An 18,564-nucleotide genomic window follows, 5' to 3' on the forward strand; every position below is an offset into this window, starting at 1 on the left:
AGTTATGATCCTGCCACTTGTGTCACCCCTTAGTTACTTCCGTTTGATACGGTTTATTAGTTTTAGTTTTGTATGAACTTACATATGTAACACAAACATCATTGTATTTCAAACTGTCTGCATTATGATCTGCTGGATTATTTTTGCTTATGTGTATAAATTTGAGGAGTGTATTAACTTGGTAAACCTGTTTCGTGCGTTGAGGGCTGTTGCTGCTGGAGAGAGTGCAAGGCTTGACTGAATAGCGTCAACAAAACTAATGTTCATTTCTCTGGCAGTTTCGAATCGAGCTGTCTCAAACACTCGATCCCAATGCCACCACTGTCCTCGTCCCTGCACACGTTCAGCGTTACTACTGCCTTATATATCCATCATAAAAATGCTGCGTTATTGTAATGATTATGATTATTTTTATTAGCAAAAAACCTTCAGGCAAAAGCCAACAACAACGTTTGTCTGTTTCGTTGTTATTCTTTGGAAGCATCTCTGAATCTGCTCATTCTCAGCTTCGTACTAATACTGCAAAGTCTGTGCCATACAGTGTGAAAAAACAGGGACAACAATGTGTACCAAGAATGGAGAGCTGCTAATGGCGCAAGATCTTCATTCAGGAATTATGAACCATCAACATATCAACTTCAGGCCGCCGGATTTCGAGATTGTCCATTCAAATGCCTTTTTACTCTCCATTGTTTATTACCGTTCATGATGCTGATGAGAAGTTTGATGGTTGGCTTGATGAGGGTAGAATAGCACTTGTCTCTCCATGATCATCAATAATCAGTCAATATTACAATTTCATTAAGTAGTCAATAGCTTAATTTAGGCAAGAGAGGGTGGGTTGCATATTGGACCTGCGATGATGATCATCGCGTGGTCAGGCAATCATACAGTCATTGTCCCAAAGCAGTGTATTTGCATCGAGAGAGTAGAGAAGCCCCATTCCATTACTGAACCTACTGAATTTTATACAATGTTCCTTTCGAGATTGTAATTCTGATCCATTATAATTGCCATTCAACCAACTGGGTGGAGCTATCAGTCACTTTTGAATTAAAATTGAAATAGCTTCTCCGATATTTATATGTGGTCAACAGTTGAAGTTTCTGACTATGGCTGTTAAATCTTCACATGCATTATGGATGGATATGTACGTATTATGAATGGTTGTGCATTATACAAACTATTATTGCAGTGTGGTCATTTATCCTATGGTGCGGTTTGCACTACAAAATTCACGGCTGGAATACTTCACGAGCTATTCAACCAATTCAGATCCAAAGTTGTCAGAGAAGTGGAGCACACAAAGTGCAAGTGCAATAAGAGGAAATATTTTTATTATACGAGTGCAATCGACTACGGTTGAGTCTCACAATCCTTCGTACATACTACTGCAGCCACAAAGCTGTAGCAGTAGTTGTAAAATAACGTGCGAAGAATGACTATCTATTCACAATTGTCTCTTTTAAATTCTTTGCTTACTTTCATTCAGTGCGAGCATAAAAACCAGAGTTTGGTAGCACGTGTGTGGTTTGGTGCAGTTGAGAAGAGATGAGATCAAGTGACTCTGGAATTTCTTTTATTGCATTAGTGACTCTGACTGGCTTTTTGATTTTTTTTGCACTGGTTGACTGTATTGCATTAAAATGTTTACAATTCATTCTTTCCTCATGTCAACAATGCTACCATTTCTCCCTTCTTGCTTCGTTAGCTTCGTAGCTGGTGTAGCTGTCACCCGCACGCAGAATGAAGAGACAATCAAGTGTGGGCTGTGGACGTCATGAAAAGGATCCTATGCAACTTTCTTATGTAAGAAAGAAGCAAGTGTCAAAGACGCTTGTTGTTGATTAGGAAGGCGTAAATTGAGTCATATCCAGCTGACACTGTTGCCTCCAAGAAATACAACTTTTCAGTCCCCCTTCAGTCCAATTATACGAAATCTTGGTTTTTTGTTTAAAAATTAGGCATGAATATATTTTGCTGGGTGCAACAATATGAACTCAACGATTCCCGTTCTGTTATCGGTGTTGGGCTTGTTAGAACCCGCAGGGGCTCCTCACTTTTTTTCCTTCGCACAGAATCTGCGATGCGATATGGTATCGGTTAAATCAAAAAACATTCAACTTCAACATGTCATTCTAAAGTCCAAGTATAAAGAACAAGATTGGAATACTAATGAAAGTTGTGTGATAATGGTTGAAGTGAGCGAGGAAGATTTGAAATAAATCTGAACGTGATTAGCAATAGTTGATAATTAGACAATTGAGAATTTTTGAGATGATTGGTGAACTGTTGGAATTTTCTGTTGCATGCAGGCACGTATGTACATGTGATGATGTAAATAAATGAGCTGATATTCTGGTGATGCAATCGTCAATGGAGAAAAAAATCTTAACTCTCATTACAATACGCATCTGCAAATTCTTCATTTGAAAAGAATTAATTCTTTCTTCCTTATTAACTGTGTGATGACAGTTGTTAAAAATCGTACAATTATTGTTGATGAGATGCACTAACTATTCGTAATAGAATGCCAAAAGGATGTGGACCATAAAAGTGCAAGTTGTATTACTCAGTGAACCTTTGTCCAAAACAATGCACTCGTTAATTCCAATCGGCTTAAAATACTGTACGGAGCTGTACCCAATGAATCCTCATAAATTATATGTAACAACATGCAAAATGAGTCCATTAACTAATGAGCATGCTTCAGGAGAAGATTAGAGTACGAGAGACAAAACCAATGCCAAGTAAAATGCACTGGCTTACAGTATGGAAATAATGACCAATAATCGATACGAACGATCTTGCTCAAACAATACGAAAGTGTAATTCATTAGAGCAAATATTATGGCAAACCACAAATTATTCCTAAAACGTGCTGACAATGATTGTTTTTTAAAATCGTCCCTCAGCAATAAACCACGTTGAACAACAGTAGCAAAGTGGTATCCATGTGCATAGGTCTTGCAGTCCTCATATGCATATATTCTATGTTTTTTTTATTGCTAATTGAAAACTGGTAAAATAATTACTTTCATACATAACACACACTACCTAAAAGAATATCAGCGAACAATATAGAGAAAATCTATACAAAACTGATATTTTATTGCATAATTAAGTATACCCAAAATCAGCCATTTCATTGTGAGTAGTTTTAGCTTAAGTAAAGCACCCCAATTTTTTCAACTTGCACCAAAAATGCCTTCATACGTATTTATATTACGCAACGAAAACCGGACGGTATGGCATTTTATTAAAGACCGAAGGACTGAAAATGCCTGGGATTTGGTAAAATTTGGTATAATACGATTAACACATTTGCGTGAGCTATTATCCAAGCCGGACAAGATCTCCTACAGTTTGACGTAAGCAATGTACGTACACATTTGCCGAGTGTACGGGTATCAACATAGATAAGTATAGCCCAACGAAAAGTATGGACTGCTAGTAAGAAGATTACTGGCGGTTGGTGCCTGGATTAAACTCTTCCTTTGGAGTGAATTATGTAATATTGTACTTTATTTTATTGCTGAACCTGTTTTGAACTCATGGTACGTACAAATACGTAAAAGTGCATGCAGCTCAAGCCGTCCCCTTAGTGCTTCCTATTGTTATTGTAAATTTTGTGACAAGATCTGCAAGAAATTCAATCTCAGTGAAATCAGCATCTTGTGCATGGCTGCGTATTTAATATCTTATGGAATTATGTAACCATCTAATCCAATCATATTCAACACAGCCGGGAAAAGTCGCAAATGTTTTGATTTGCATTTTATAAGTACTTCCCAAAGCATACGCCGATCTAAACCTATCATTCCACACCACACAAAAATGAAGTTATTCGAAATCATACTCGATTCTATTTAATCCAACCCATCGTTTGTTACTGTATCTTGTTGTTTCTTCCTAGGTGACAGACTGACACTTGCTGCCAAGAATTGTTAACTGACTACTTTTCATCTCATCTTTTACATCATTTACAAATATATGCAGCAAGTTAGGTTACGAAAACTTTGTTACATTGTATGTACATACGCCGTATTATGTTGATAGGAAAACATGGAATTTACTCGGATCTCGATCTCTCCGTGATGTGAGACGAATATAACGAAGGAGATAATAAGGAAAGAAATTTGACGGATTCAATATAAAATTTAAAAGGCGCCATGACTGGCACACCCCTATTTTCGAGAGTCAGCTATAGCTTACAACATGTGGGCTTTTTATTACTTGGCATGTTCAAATTTGTGAATAGGCTTAAGCATTTCCTTTTCAGTACCAGGGGGCTTTTAATTCGAATTAGTTTAACAACAAATTAAGATTAGGATTTGTTGAGATTATGAGAGCAAGTTGTATGTTGTTTGAATTTAAATTATACCAAATTGTACAAACGACTCGTAACTTAAAAGTTAGTTAAGAAAATCCATTCAAACTTAACGTTTGTATTTGTGAAATAAAATAGTATGAGATGTGGTAGGTGGATATATTCATATTGCAATTAGTTGCTTAATGCATTATTGGTGGGGGTGCTTGTAAATTGTAACATGCAATTTGTACTTGATATCATAAATGAGTTTCGTGTTTGTTGCATTTTGTATAATAGAGACAAGGCTAGAAATTGGATCTGCCTTTTGGGAACAACAGATTACGTGCTTGATTTCCTTTGCTGCTTATATAACGTCTAAAAAGCAAGGTTTTGTAAACTTTGTCTTAGCATGTGGCTCAACAATCATTATTACTTTCTTCATCCAGAAAATTGTGCTTGCACTTCCAGCAAGTCTGCTTTGTTACGTACATACTCCCAAGCTTTCATTAAGGCTCAGAATTAAATTAATTTGCTTGAAAAATATTTACAACCTACACTTTAGTTGCACCTGGAATTTGCGACATGGTTATTTATTTTGGCTGAAAATTTGTCTCAGAAATGCCAACCCTGGTTGAAATCACTCTGCCGAATTCTGCAGAAATCGACAAAAACCCTATGCATATTGTATCATGCATAATTTTTTTTACATAATCCTGCAGATAATTTGTGTCGCTATTATCCTGCAGAACCATATGTGCATAATTATGCATAATTCTGCATAGGTTTCTTCAGAAAGCTCTATGCATAAAGCTTTTCTGCAGAAAATTGGGCCAATTTTCTGCAGAATATTGGGCCAATTTTATGCAGAAAATTTGTTAAAATTTTTACTCGGGAATGCTCTTGATAACAATTTAATTACGCAACGCTATGCAAATTTATTTGGGTCACCCATCGGAAACCCCTGGAAAATGAGGCAAGATGAGGTGAGAACTCGGATCATCATCCATAACTGGCACAACAGCAAGGCAAAGCACTATTCGATACAGAATCCATGGGACAAGTGGGTCCCAAGAAATTCCCACATATCTGTAACCAACTTTCTTAGGCAACGATTGCGCAGGGAATAGCAATGAAGCAGAAAAGCGGTTATTTGCCACGAGAGAGAACATTAGAATAAATCAAAACTCTACTTAAGAAATTCCAGACAGTTTAAGGCACTCGTGTTCCTCTATCTCCAACGTAATACTACAAATGTTCCGACTATGTGCGTTTTCCAGAAGAGCTACTACTTGGTCCACGCATGGAGATAACTGGGAGGAGGAAGAAGAAGAAGACGCAACAACGGAGTCAATTTCATTCAGACATCTTTGTTCGTAGAGCTGCTTTTCGAGTAAGTAATTTTGTTCTGGAATTCGTGGAGACTTGGTGGAAAGGGGTGAGTGAGTAATACGCTCATCTGTTTTCTATATGACCATTCCGCATTCACCATTAAAAAAGTTGCACAGTAGTTGAGAAGAAGATGCACTATTACAGGAAAGCAAATGTGATATATTATGAAGATGTTCTTGTTAAGCACATGGACTTTGTTGGTAAAAATGTAATAGAAATACGAGAGTCAGGCCGTAACAAGGAGGCAGATTGCGGAAAGCAATCCTCGTGCTGGCTCTTATTCTCCTCTTCCCATGGCTGCAATAACAATAGATTACACGATATTGCATTAGGATTCATAATGCACATCCGCTCAACTAACAAAATGTAGCCCTTCTCGTTAGCAAGGCAAACCAGAAAAAGTTGGATTGGAGTCAAAGTGCGTTCAGACTTTTTAATTTGGAAATTACATCACTCGCTAAACTACGTAGTTTTTTTGTACTTGTTGAAATATAATAATGATTAATTACACCGTGGAAAACGAAACTATCAATTTTCTTAAAAAGTTGCAGTTTCAAAGACTGTTGACAGTTTTTTTAAAATAATACTTTTTTGCCTCAGACCCTTTGCCCATTTAGCCTTCTGGCGTCGAGAAGCTTACGTAAATTACAAAAGAAATTAAATTTAAAAATCAAAAGCGAGTATACTATGTAGTCCTAATACTCACAAGTAAGTACTCTGTCTGCACCCGTTCTCAAGTTGTGAAATCCTGTCTTGCAGTAAAATCATAAAACCCAGCTCTGCCATATTTGTGTGACATTCATGATCCAGCACATTTAACTGGACTCCCATTATTATACTATTTGTTTTACATATTTGAGTTTTATTTGGGTCGTAAATCTGTGGCAAAAACTAATCGTAAGTGAAGGAAGCGATATATAACTTCTTACCCACCGCATTGGTAGCCACTCCATAAATCTGTATTCTACGACTCATTTGTGCAACGCCCTTCAAACAACACTCCATTGTCTTGTCAATTTTTATGGGTGATGAATATATTGCCAACCAATTCCTTATTTTTATCTTTGCTGGTTTTCTAAGCAATCTTGCTGGAATTTTTGATTCGTCAAAAATACATTTTTACATGTGTTCCACGACACATTCGGTTTAGTAAACGTGCAATGTACATATACAAATATGCAGTGGAATTTTAATTTGCAGACGATGTATTCAAGTCCGAGTTGCATGGCTTGCAGTATTTTTTAATTGCATTTAATTGGGGTTTATTAAAGGTGCATGCGTTCGCAAATAAAATCAATTAAACCACAGCGGGCAACACCTGCCATCCTGAGCAGACTCATCCTCAGAGGTGGAAACAATGCGAGTACGAGCAGAGAATTATACACACAAGAAACAGATTAATGACTAATGTGGCGAAACGCTAAATTGCCACACACACACGACGAGTCAGTTCATCATCGTCGTAGTTAGTGCAATTCAAACAACCAATATTTCCTTGTCTAGAATTTTGTAGTTGGGTTTGTCCATTAAATTAATCCTTATTTGCATACTGCGTCCATGCGTTTCTGTGTAGGCGCCCATAATACAAATCGTTTGTCATAATTTAGCAAAGTAACCAAACAATTTAAGTCTTGCCTGTCAATCTTCCCAAATAAGATCCCTCACATACATGCAAATAAACTGAAATATCAGCTTGTCACAGATAATTACACAACCGTAGAGATTTTCATATTTGAAAAATTAAAAACAAGAGCTAAAGCTTAATTTGCAAGGAAATAACAAATATCCTCGGGGGACTTTAACCATCTTAGCAAAATTGCCATAATAATTTTATCTCTATGCGTGCGTGTTTCTCTTTCAATTTATCTTCGTGTTCTGAGAAATCCGAATATCTTTTACTCACATAGTAATCTCGCAGTTTTTTATACACTTGTAAAAATGCCAAGCACCAGTGCAACCGGACTTATGACGTTCACACAGGACTGAAATATCACAATTTTCGATGATTGGCTAATTTGTTAGTTTATCGCCAATCTTAAAATTACGAAAAAAATCACAAATTGCAGGAACGTTTGAAGAAATTAGAGTAAAATTTGTTAGAGTATTAATAATAATTATTTAATTACTATATTTATTTATTAATAAATAAATAAAAATGTATTCTATACAGTATACACATTACTACTTTGGCATGATTAGTGATTCTATTCATTCGCCTGCAAATATGTACATACACACGTCATTCAACACAAACCAGACATTGATATTCAACTTAATTCACCTCTCGACTTCACGGCAGATGAACTTTTGAACTACCAGATTTATTTGACATAATCGCCGTTGTTAAATCATCCAAGTGCATTGTTCTGTCCATCTTTTGTAACGCTTTAAGGAGACGTGTTGTATATCAAAAGTTCATCTGTGTGGCTGAATGTAAATTCCATCGCTCATTGATACACGATAACAACACATATTGATTCTTGTATTGAAATTCGGTCGGCAAAGTGTCGTTTAACTTTGGCAGGCTGAAGTAAGAAAAGTGGGAGTGGGATGACCCACGCAAGCTTTAAATGTATTCCTGTCAAGCTTCTGTTCAGCATTTTAATGAGCAAGACCTAATCCATAAGTTTTACGGTTCTAATATTTTCTTGTACTCTAAAATATAAGGGAAGTGATTATAGTTCTTTACGTTTTTAAAAATTGAGTAGCCGTTAGGGAAAACCCTCATCCAGGTGGGTCTCTCTCTCTGGAAACGGAAGATTGGCTGTAAATTCTGTCTTGTCTATCGCACAACGTGCCCATTAATAGAACAAATACAACCTCCATGAGTGAACAGAAAAAAGTACTATGATTATTGTTACGACTATCCTTCCTGCCATCCCAAGAAGATGATGTTCCTTCATCAGAAGAGCTTCATCGTTACATGAACGGTTACCTTGTCCAGCGTACCTTTTCTACAGCATCCAAGTTTTGTGAGTGAGCAGTTAAAGTCAGTTGAGTTGTTCCCTTGCACATAATGTCATAATCGTACGTCAGCCTCACATAGCGTGTTCCCTTTGTCTTTCATTCCTCGTAGTATTAATGGCTGACTCAAAGGAAATGAAAAATCAGAAACAAGCAGGAGGAATTTTTAAGCATGATGTGCATCTCTGGGAAAAGGTGAATTTGATCTGGATGTAGGGGAAGCCCTAAGCTTCTGTCAATTTGTTGGGTATCATGTCGTGCTCCAGATTACTCATCTAGCATCTCGTGAATCTTGCAGTAGCTCCTTCACTCTAATATACACAAGTCATTATTAGGCCAGTATGTTGGTTCAACCACTGCACTTTCTCGTACCCCATCTGCTTTTATTCTGGTAGGATAATAATAGAAAATATGAAAGATACGTGAAAAAAATTAGAGTAATTAGTTCAACAAAAATTAAAAGGATAAATGAAGACCTACCGGTCTGACCAGTCACATTTTGTTTCTTACAAAATGTTTTTGAAAAGGAAACCGAGCGTAGGACGTACAGCATTGGATAATTAAAAGTTTTCGCCTTTTTTGTACTACGAATATGCATACATAATTCGCAATGCATAATACCTCCGAGAGTATAATTATTGGTGGTGTGTTGCATTGCATACATATACGTCCAGTCTAAACTGAATATTCATAACTGTAATAATCCCCATGATTTAAGCTTGAAATTCTCATCCTAAATATTGGCAATACAATATTGAAACCTGTCAATTTGCCCTCAGAGGACTGAGCCGAAGCACATAACCTTTGCATCTGTAGATAAATTAGGAATTATGCATTCCATAACTCGTTGGAAGAGTATATATGTAAGTACGAAAGTATTTCAAAACCATAGTAGTTTCTCCTGCTTTTAAAACCCTATAAGGCTGACCAAAATAACAATGACTCGTCTTTATGAACAACTACAAGTTGTTTGAAAATAAAAATAAAAACTTCTCCTTCAGAAATCCAGTCAGCAAACACCTCAGTTTAAGAGAGTCACGTTGCGAGCTATGCACTTGCACAGGACCGTATATTTCTCCGTAGGCGTTTTAATACCGTATGTACCTACAGGTTTGATTTTTCTCCAACAATGCCAAGGAACTCTTAAGACACATACGCATGCAGAGATCCATATGCGTATGGGTGCACAGCTATTTTCAGCCTTACTACTAAATATTTTCCAGTTATTACTCTCTGGAACATTACACGGTTGCACTGCGATGATTATGAGCCTGAGTCCAGTGATGAAGTTGTAAACCCAAGAAGAGGTAATAATGAGGAGGGGAGAGTGACTAGCAAGGCAATAAAGAGAGATTGAGAAGGTGTGCAGTAATAATAATAATATTCAATCTCAGAGTTTTTTAACATTGCAGTCACCACGTGGGAAGTCCGATCTTCTTTGGTGGGCAGCATCGTGCCGCTTCGTGGGGGTTCTGCCTTCATGTTCCAACAAGACATCTTTTTCTTCTTCATCCCAACCATGTTCTTCTCCACGTCCAGGCTTTGATTGGCCTTTTATACGTTTACCTGGCTTGGTTTTTGACTCTAGATTGACTGAGGAGAACAAACCCTCAATTTCATCAAGGTACACACACATACCTTCTTGTTACTACCACCGTGTGTACGATGTCCCACTGCAGTTGGGGTAAGGGTGGCACGAAGATTGCTTTCAACATTTCTATACCATTGTTGAGCGTTTGTTTTCCTGTCCCAAGAAAGGTAAGGGAGCAGTTCGATGGTTGAATAGTTGAAAGAAAATGTTGGATGCACAATCAACATCAACTTCTCACTTTCATCTCGGCAAGAACCAGCTTGTTTGGTGATGTTGACAATTATTCATCCGATGGTTTGACTACTTTTCGTATGCGCAGACTACCACTTATTCACTTGTAATGCATTCCAGAGCTCAGAGGAAAATGTCCATTTGTTACTCTTGCGTTTTAATGTCATATTCAGAAACTGGGGGCTTTAATAGCTCTGCCCATTGACGTACTTTTATTTCCAGACTGTTTTGAAACCGAAACCCAGACAATTCAGTTAAGCCGATATATTATGTGTTATGAGGGTCAATTTCACAATGGGGACATCACTTTTCATTGTGTACATGTTCATTATTAATCGTGGCTAAAGCATTTTTATTTCAGGACTCCTGCACAATAATGTTTGTGGTAGCAAAGTATACCAAAGAATATGACAGTAGACCAGCATTGTGGTCACTGGACTTTCATTATAACAAGAAGATGATGTGGACACATGCAATATTTAGCCCGCATGCTTGCTTTGATTCGCGAAGCGTTCCGGCGGTCCATTGAATTCGTCATGATAGATTTTTATTTTTGGGAGTTTTTCTAAAAACTCGTCATTTATAATTGATTTATTTTGCTACGTAATTGCATGACACGCCTGGGTTTCTGCTGGTTTCTTATATTTATTTGGTTTGGAGTAAACCCCGATATAGGTGTGTAAGTTGAAAAGAGAAAGCCTAGTAAATTATGGAAGTTCCTGTCAGTGACAATGTTTCTTTCTAACTAAATAAATATATAATCACAAAGGTGTCCATCTCAAAGAAAAAAGACATCACTCTGGATTTAAAAATTTAATACATGCGGAAGTTGAACTAAAACTAATATGTGCGCTATCATAAGGATTTAATGAAATTCGTCTATTGTGTCATTTCGTTTGTTTCCCTTTCACTGCACACAATTTTGCAAACATTTCTTTATATGCTTCTTGGTTGTTGAGTGCAATCATCCCAGTCTAATTTGTGTACAGATTAGATTCGCAAATTCTCCGATTCCCATCACTCCATCGATAGTTGTGACTAAATCGATTACAAAATAGTGTGAAGAATATATTGTGTGTCAACTATTTCGTGTGAAAATTCTCATCCGACTCACTCTCGCTTTTTCTCAAGGGACCAAATAACTAAGCTCACTTTTGAACCATAAAAGTGGTGCAAAGAAAGATCAAATTAGTCCGTCAAATCAAGTACGATCATGCCCGACAATTTAAAACCTGATTCAAAATCTAAAAGATTGCAGAGCAATTAGCAAGGTCTCCCTTTGAATATTAATACCAACGCTGTTGTGAATATCAAATACAACGAGTATCCAATATTTGATGGAGGGATGATGAAGAGGTTTAAGGGAAGACGCAACTTTTTATTGTCAATACTGAAGAAATAATGCTAGACGAGCGAGCAAAAGGCAACGCGATGCAGACGGGCATCGTTAATTGTACCTGTTGAAGATGAAGTTATTATTCACTCGTTCTCACATTCTTGAAAGGTAATGAATATAAAACCTTGGTTTACGACTTTATATCAGTGGACTTTAGTTGTTAGATCCTAACGCATGCAATGCAATCCTTTCCTACCTTCAGGTCTCGCGTTTCAGAAAAATCTTTCCAAGACAAGCGTATAAAAGGTACAAAGCTTGATGTACAGCATAATCGTGAAGTTATGTATATGACTATTTTTGATATAGCTCTATAGCACATTCTAAAAAATGTAATCATCATCACAATGATCACATACAAACTGATGAGAAAGGTGAAAAATGTCGTTCATTAGCACCTATAATACCAAGTTTTATAGTTTCTATAAAACCATGAGCTATTTATATTTCTATATAAAATATTTTCTTTTGTGATACGCCGGTAGATCCGTATCAGATATAAATATATATACTCGGCATCTCACATGTCATTGTCCTTTTTAAAAAAATTATGACCATACAGTTTATAATTAATTTCTTCTTATTCTTACATTTCATTTGATGATAAATACAGTGTGAAGTGCATGTTCAATACGAAAAAAACTTGGATTTGCAAAAATTTCCTTGTTTGTGTATCACATGGAGGTCTGGAGGTGAGCTGAGATTGGAACGTGAAAGTTTTTATAAAAAATACTTTCCTATCTTCTTCCTTCCTTCGTGCTACCAAATTCAGGGCATGAGTGTTGTCCAATTAAGCTAACTTTTCTGGAATTAAAATGTAGTCGACGTAAATGCATCTGACTGAGGTGAAGCTGACGCTTGGTTAGCTGCACATGGACTTCTATCGATAATCAACTTTTTCACACGATAAGAGCTAAAAGCGTCCAATAAAATTGAGGAGCTGTTGCACCAAAGCCAATCCTTTTGATCTCAGCCCTTTCGACGAGGATAAAGCTACACTTTAGTCAACTTTAACCTGCTCGAGAATTCATCGCCCACTTTCACAGATCCAAGCAATCCAGGATGAGCAGGAAGATGATGAGATGACTTTATCCGCTAACGAAGATGTTATATTTTAGTTCTTTGGGGATCTGCTCCCTACGAAACCAAGTTCAGGGCCGTCGCTCAACCGTTTTCTTCTTGTTCTTATGGTACAAGCGAAATCCTGTAAATTATGGGACGCACGGAACCGACCTAAACGCAAGGCTCAAAACTTGAGTGAGATATCAAACCGCTTTCTTTGTCAAAGTCAAAATGTTATAGGAGGCATTTCGTCTGTTGGGCTGATTTGAGATGGAACTCGGTAACATTTCCTATAAACATTACGCTAAGGAGTGATTGGTTTGCTATATTCGTTTTCGTTACTCCTTTTTTGGAAAGAAATTGGTTGGGGAATTTTTTACCAGCCGGGGCCTAGTGGTGGAAAGATCGATTTTTCATGGTATGTATCAATCAAGAAAGAGAGAGATGAAACACTTTAGGCAGGCGAAGAATACTGCTGGCTACATCCTCATTTAATTTCACTTCGATGTATAGCCGTATGAAAGACGATGGTGATTCTTAAAAAAATACTCTTACTTACAAAAATTGAATTGATAGCATGCATTCTTTTTGTCCGGATTAAATTCAACGCATGGTACCAGCTTGGTCCGTACGAACTAAAAACTAAACATGCTGAAACCCGATGATACCCATGAAATTTTCACTGTCAAGACAAGCATGAGTTAAACTTATTAAACTTGCTGTAATGGAATTGGTGGTTCGATTCATTTGAAACATTCGAATTTATGACGACCTTTAGCTGAACGTTCATAGCCAGGTATGAATAATGGGGTGCTGAGGAGATATGTAGACGAAAGGTTAAATTGGTCAAGATTGGGATTTGCTGGCACAAAGAATATTTATGTGAATCTAATAATCTGGAAAGAAGATGGTTGGTGGTTAAATGACGACGCAAAATATTATCCTTGACTCATGACGCTCCTTTTGACAAATAAATGGTGTCTGTCCAAGCGTAATAAATACCCCAGATTCTCATTTCTAATCTTATTCACCACACAAGAAAGGATATTATTAACAGCTCATCTCAAGTGCGAACGGTGTATCATAATCATCCCCACCAACAGCACGTCATAGAAGACGGAGGAAAATGAAGGTAGAGATTAAATAAAGGGTTGCATAAGACTGAATTGAAGGGAATGTGATCTCTTCATTAGAGTTCTTTTCATTCGTCTTAATGTGCTCTGTTCGTCTATAAAGTTCCAACAAAGTTAGTCAGTCACTCTCCAATACTCTCTCCATCAAAGGGATTTAAGTGGAGGCTTGAGTAGTGCTGTAGAAGATTGCTGGTTCGAAATACTCGTCTTTAAACATATGTATGTACGCCGAACACTGAATACTTCCAGAAACTCAAACGTAATCTGTGTCTGGACTGAGGCAAGACGACGGCAATATAATATCCAGAGAGAAATCTCTGAGTATCAAACTGGACGCATAACTATATGGTCAAGATTACGGTGTGGCGTCCGATCCGTTGCAAGTAAATTTAATCACAAGCTTTGATTACATGGGTGGACGAGCGATATCAATGCCTTCTTAGATACATGCGTGCCTTATTATCAAACGATAATATATGATGCTCAACTTTATCTCCGTCAACTGGTTTTAAAAAGTGGCATTGAAGAAAAACATGACAAGATTCGGCTCATGATATCGTGTCGTTCCATGCTCACGGCATTATTGGCTGTCTAATATTGAGTCTTTGTACTTAACATTGTGTTCTTAAAAGGTGTAGTTCCGGCCTTCAATTTCACCCAGGTGAGACATCATCATCATGTTGAATAAAAACTGAACTCTTGTTTGGCGTTGATGATTTTTTTGTCCGTTTGCAGTGAATTGAGTTATTTAGTAGAAGCTCGTTCACTTCCATCTCTCCCACAGATTGAAATTAATTTTTGGTTTCTTATTTTGGAATTAATTAAGATCTCTGTGTCCATGATTAAATTATTTACAGCAAGCCTTGGCTATGCTATAGTCGATTTCATGTAGCCTGTCAAAGATTGTTAACAAAGTATTGACAAAGAATAGTCACGAGATTGAATTAAAATAGATACAAAAATTTTCCCAAAATGGAATTCAATGTTGCCTTGCTACACCATCGTGAAATAATTTTCTGGTTTTCTGTTCATGTATGAAATATAAAGAAACTGAAGATATTATTGTGGGATGATTACAACTTGATGTGTTTATATGTATGTATGCATGTGTGTCTGTAAATAGATGCAGGTGCACCGTTACACACCAAAAACTTTGTAATCTTACACAAGCTGGGTATATGATTCAGCTAATTTTTGAAGTTTGGAATCTGGCTAGTCAATATTAAAGAAAACCTTGTCGCAGCCAACCCCCAAGTAATTTCGTCGTAGCCTCTGTCAACTTTAAAACTTGTGGGTCTAAGGGTGCTCGCTTTGTAATATTTTGTGTGTGACTCAAAGTCCTCCAACCAAGTTCCACAATTTATTGTCCGATTGACGCAATGCAAGAACCAAGTGCCCAACGAGACAAGCAAGACGTTTACCTCTCACTCCACCCAAGTGATTTAACATGTTGATCACAATACGCTTAAGCGTCGAGTCATGCCACAAGTGCTTCATAATAATACTAATTCCATCACCGGTATTTTTACAAAGACGTGGCCAGTGGCTATTATTGGACTGGGTGAACTTGTGTGGTGGGGTACATTCGGCTGATTGCATAGTGTTGTGCTTTATTAGTATCAAAGATTATTGGAATTGGAATGAGACGATGAAATATTCCGTCAAAATCTACTCTGTTTGACAAGACAATAAGATATAAGATGTCAAACTTGATTACAGCGTCCATTGTCTCAATTCTCGCATATTCATCCTTTTATGTATATACAATATGTTTCACTTTAGAAAATCAGAGAGCAGGAGGATTACTTTGCAGAAATATAAAGTAGTCATATATTTCGGTGTACCCCATATACACTCGACACATCTGGAGTTAATTGCTAAGTGTCTTTGTCTTGATGCAGAAAATGTACTTATGCAGAAACTAAATACTAATCTATTCCAGTCAAGACTTTGCAAAAATTCTAATTCTCTTTTTAAAATTAACTACTTATAAATATGTAAATACCTAATGTTGGCCTAAGATCGTTTGGTTGTTTTTTCCAAGTCGGACTAAACTTATCCTTAGAGAATCTCTGCCAGTCATGTCATCACTCTAACGTAATACTCATCTGCCTGACTTTCTTATGGTCTTTCGTACTTATTTTCTTGGCCTGTATTAGTCATACCTTCACCAGTCGAACTCCTTTTCTAACGACCCGTATCAAAGGAAATCCGTAAACTTCCAATTTGACTGTACAATAGTTACTTGCAATGCAGCAGATTACGTGCGGGCGCAACAAACATGGATTTACCTCTCTGCAAGAGTTGAATTTGGTCTAAAAGTCAAATACATAAGTTAAACTGAAGATGTATTTCATGTGTCTTTACAGATAACGTAAAAAATATATGTATCACTCTGAATTAATACCGAATCTAAAAAACAAAGAACGATTGTGACAGTAATATTCACATAGTCTTGACTCGTTTCCAAACGTCGGATGATGACAATATTTATTCCCGTGAACACGTGCCCATTTGTCACTGCCAAAATTAACCAAGTACCAAAATTTAGCAAGAATGACCTGAAACACTGCTTGTGTGACATTTCAATCGAGTACTTCTGTACTTGCAGAACATTTTAAAGTATAATGTCATCCTAGAAATCCACAATGAGCAGATGACTCAAAATCTATTTCTGTATTTCCAGGATTTTTGATAACGATCAGGATGCGATTAAGATTGCCTCTTGGTTGCGGAAAAGAAACGAGGAGTAAGCTTTGGATTTGTCAGCTCTTAAAAATTATGGGTTTCTAGATTTTGACCTTTCGTGCCTAACTGTTTTTCTGTTACTAAAATGCTTACGATTAGACATTGCATACTCTTGCGATGCAATCATAACGTTATTTGTGAAATAATGAGAATTTGAATCATTGGGTTATCTACATATGTATATGTTCAGAGATGAGATTAACCAAGATTTCACATAGTCCTCGTATAGGGATAGAATTGAGACATTAAAACAATAAAGATTAAGATGAGATACATTTGCAGGTAAAAATAGTCTATCTTCCTCGTCAACCAGCTTAACTGTCTTCTCATTCAGCTGACCTGGATGGATGCAGCAGGGAGTCTCGAAAGTGACTGGACCACCCTCAAAATAGCAGACAATCTCGTCTACATATCTAAATGCAACATTTGATTTTATTTCTATTACCCGTTCCTATCCAAACCTAATGAAATCGTTACATGAATGGCTACGGGCAGCATCATGAGGCCAATCACTAATTCTAGTAATACCATTTCCACTTTTTATTCACTGCACTAAAAAAAACTATGTACGTATTCTATCCATATATTCAACATTTTCCAAACATTACACTTCTCAATTTGTTGTATGTGATTTCAAGCTGGAGTTAAAATAAAGTGAATTTCCCATGTTCTAACATATTAAGCACTCGTTTACAATCGAAATCGAGACGAGTACAAACTAAGAACGTACGCACTTATTTTATATAGCATTCAACTAATATGCATTTTATCCTGGATATGCAGAACACACGTACACTTGCGTATGTACAAATCAACTACCCACCAAATTTATTTTCCTACATTGGACTGGACTTTGTACAATAATTGTAATTGTAAAAGTGACTTCGTTTTATAGACCACCACGCTTGAAACCAGATGGTTGTTTTGGATAGGGAAGGAATACACAAAATTATATTATTACGTTGTGTGGTTCATGAACAAAATACAGAATTAGGACCCTAATGATGATAACTTAATACAAATCACAGGACAGGAGAAGCATCATGTGAGGTTATTTTCTAATGGACCAGGTTTGGGCCATTTTATCCATAGCTTCCTGTTATGTCCATGTTTCCTGATTAAAAACAGGGGCTGGATAAATTTAAACTTTTTATTAAACCAACAACAAAATTCATCACCCATATGTCAGGGCCTATCAGGTTTTCATAGGTGGAGAGGAAATTAGTTTGTTTCTTGAGCACTAAAGATGAACAATAACAACAGCTGCATTAAGTATGCAATTCTACCTGTAAAATTGATGATGGTGAAATAGACTAATAAACTAATGAGACCAATATAATGCGCCTCCTTCAGCGTCCAAGCCAAACCACGCAACCATTTTTGTTACTGTTGGGGGTTCATCATTCTTAAGACTGATGATTACTCAATTTCTGGCCTTGGGAGAGCTGAAGCTTGTGCATTTCAATGGAACATGGATTCAAAAGTAACGTAACGCTTTAATCTGCCAACGCCCGACAATAAGGCCCGCACACCCTCTCGCCAGTCTGGGAAACAAAAGCCAGAGTTCAGCTGCTTTCAGGAAATCTTTAAAGTACGGAGTAAGAAAGAAGAAGTAGAATACGGGCCTAACTCGAAGGTACACAAACCTCGACGGGATATCATCGAGGGAAGGAAAGCTGATAAATATATTTTCCAAAAGGTACAAGGATGTTTTTCTTGAGGATGAGATTGGGATTAAGTC

The 18,564-nt window shown here is 37.0% G+C and overlaps 1 protein-coding gene across 7 annotated transcripts in view; it reads right to left on the reverse strand.

The window, feature by feature from the left end:
* LOC110842920 (kin of IRRE-like protein 3) overlaps positions 1–18,564 on the reverse strand; it is a 113,312-nt gene that overhangs the window by 86,670 nt on the left and 8,078 nt on the right. The window lies entirely within an intron of this gene.

Source organism: Folsomia candida, unplaced genomic scaffold (genome assembly GCF_002217175.1).
Source record: "Folsomia candida strain VU population unplaced genomic scaffold, ASM221717v1 Fcan01_Sc002, whole genome shotgun sequence".
NCBI lineage: Eukaryota > Metazoa > Arthropoda > Collembola > Entomobryomorpha > Isotomidae > Folsomia > Folsomia candida.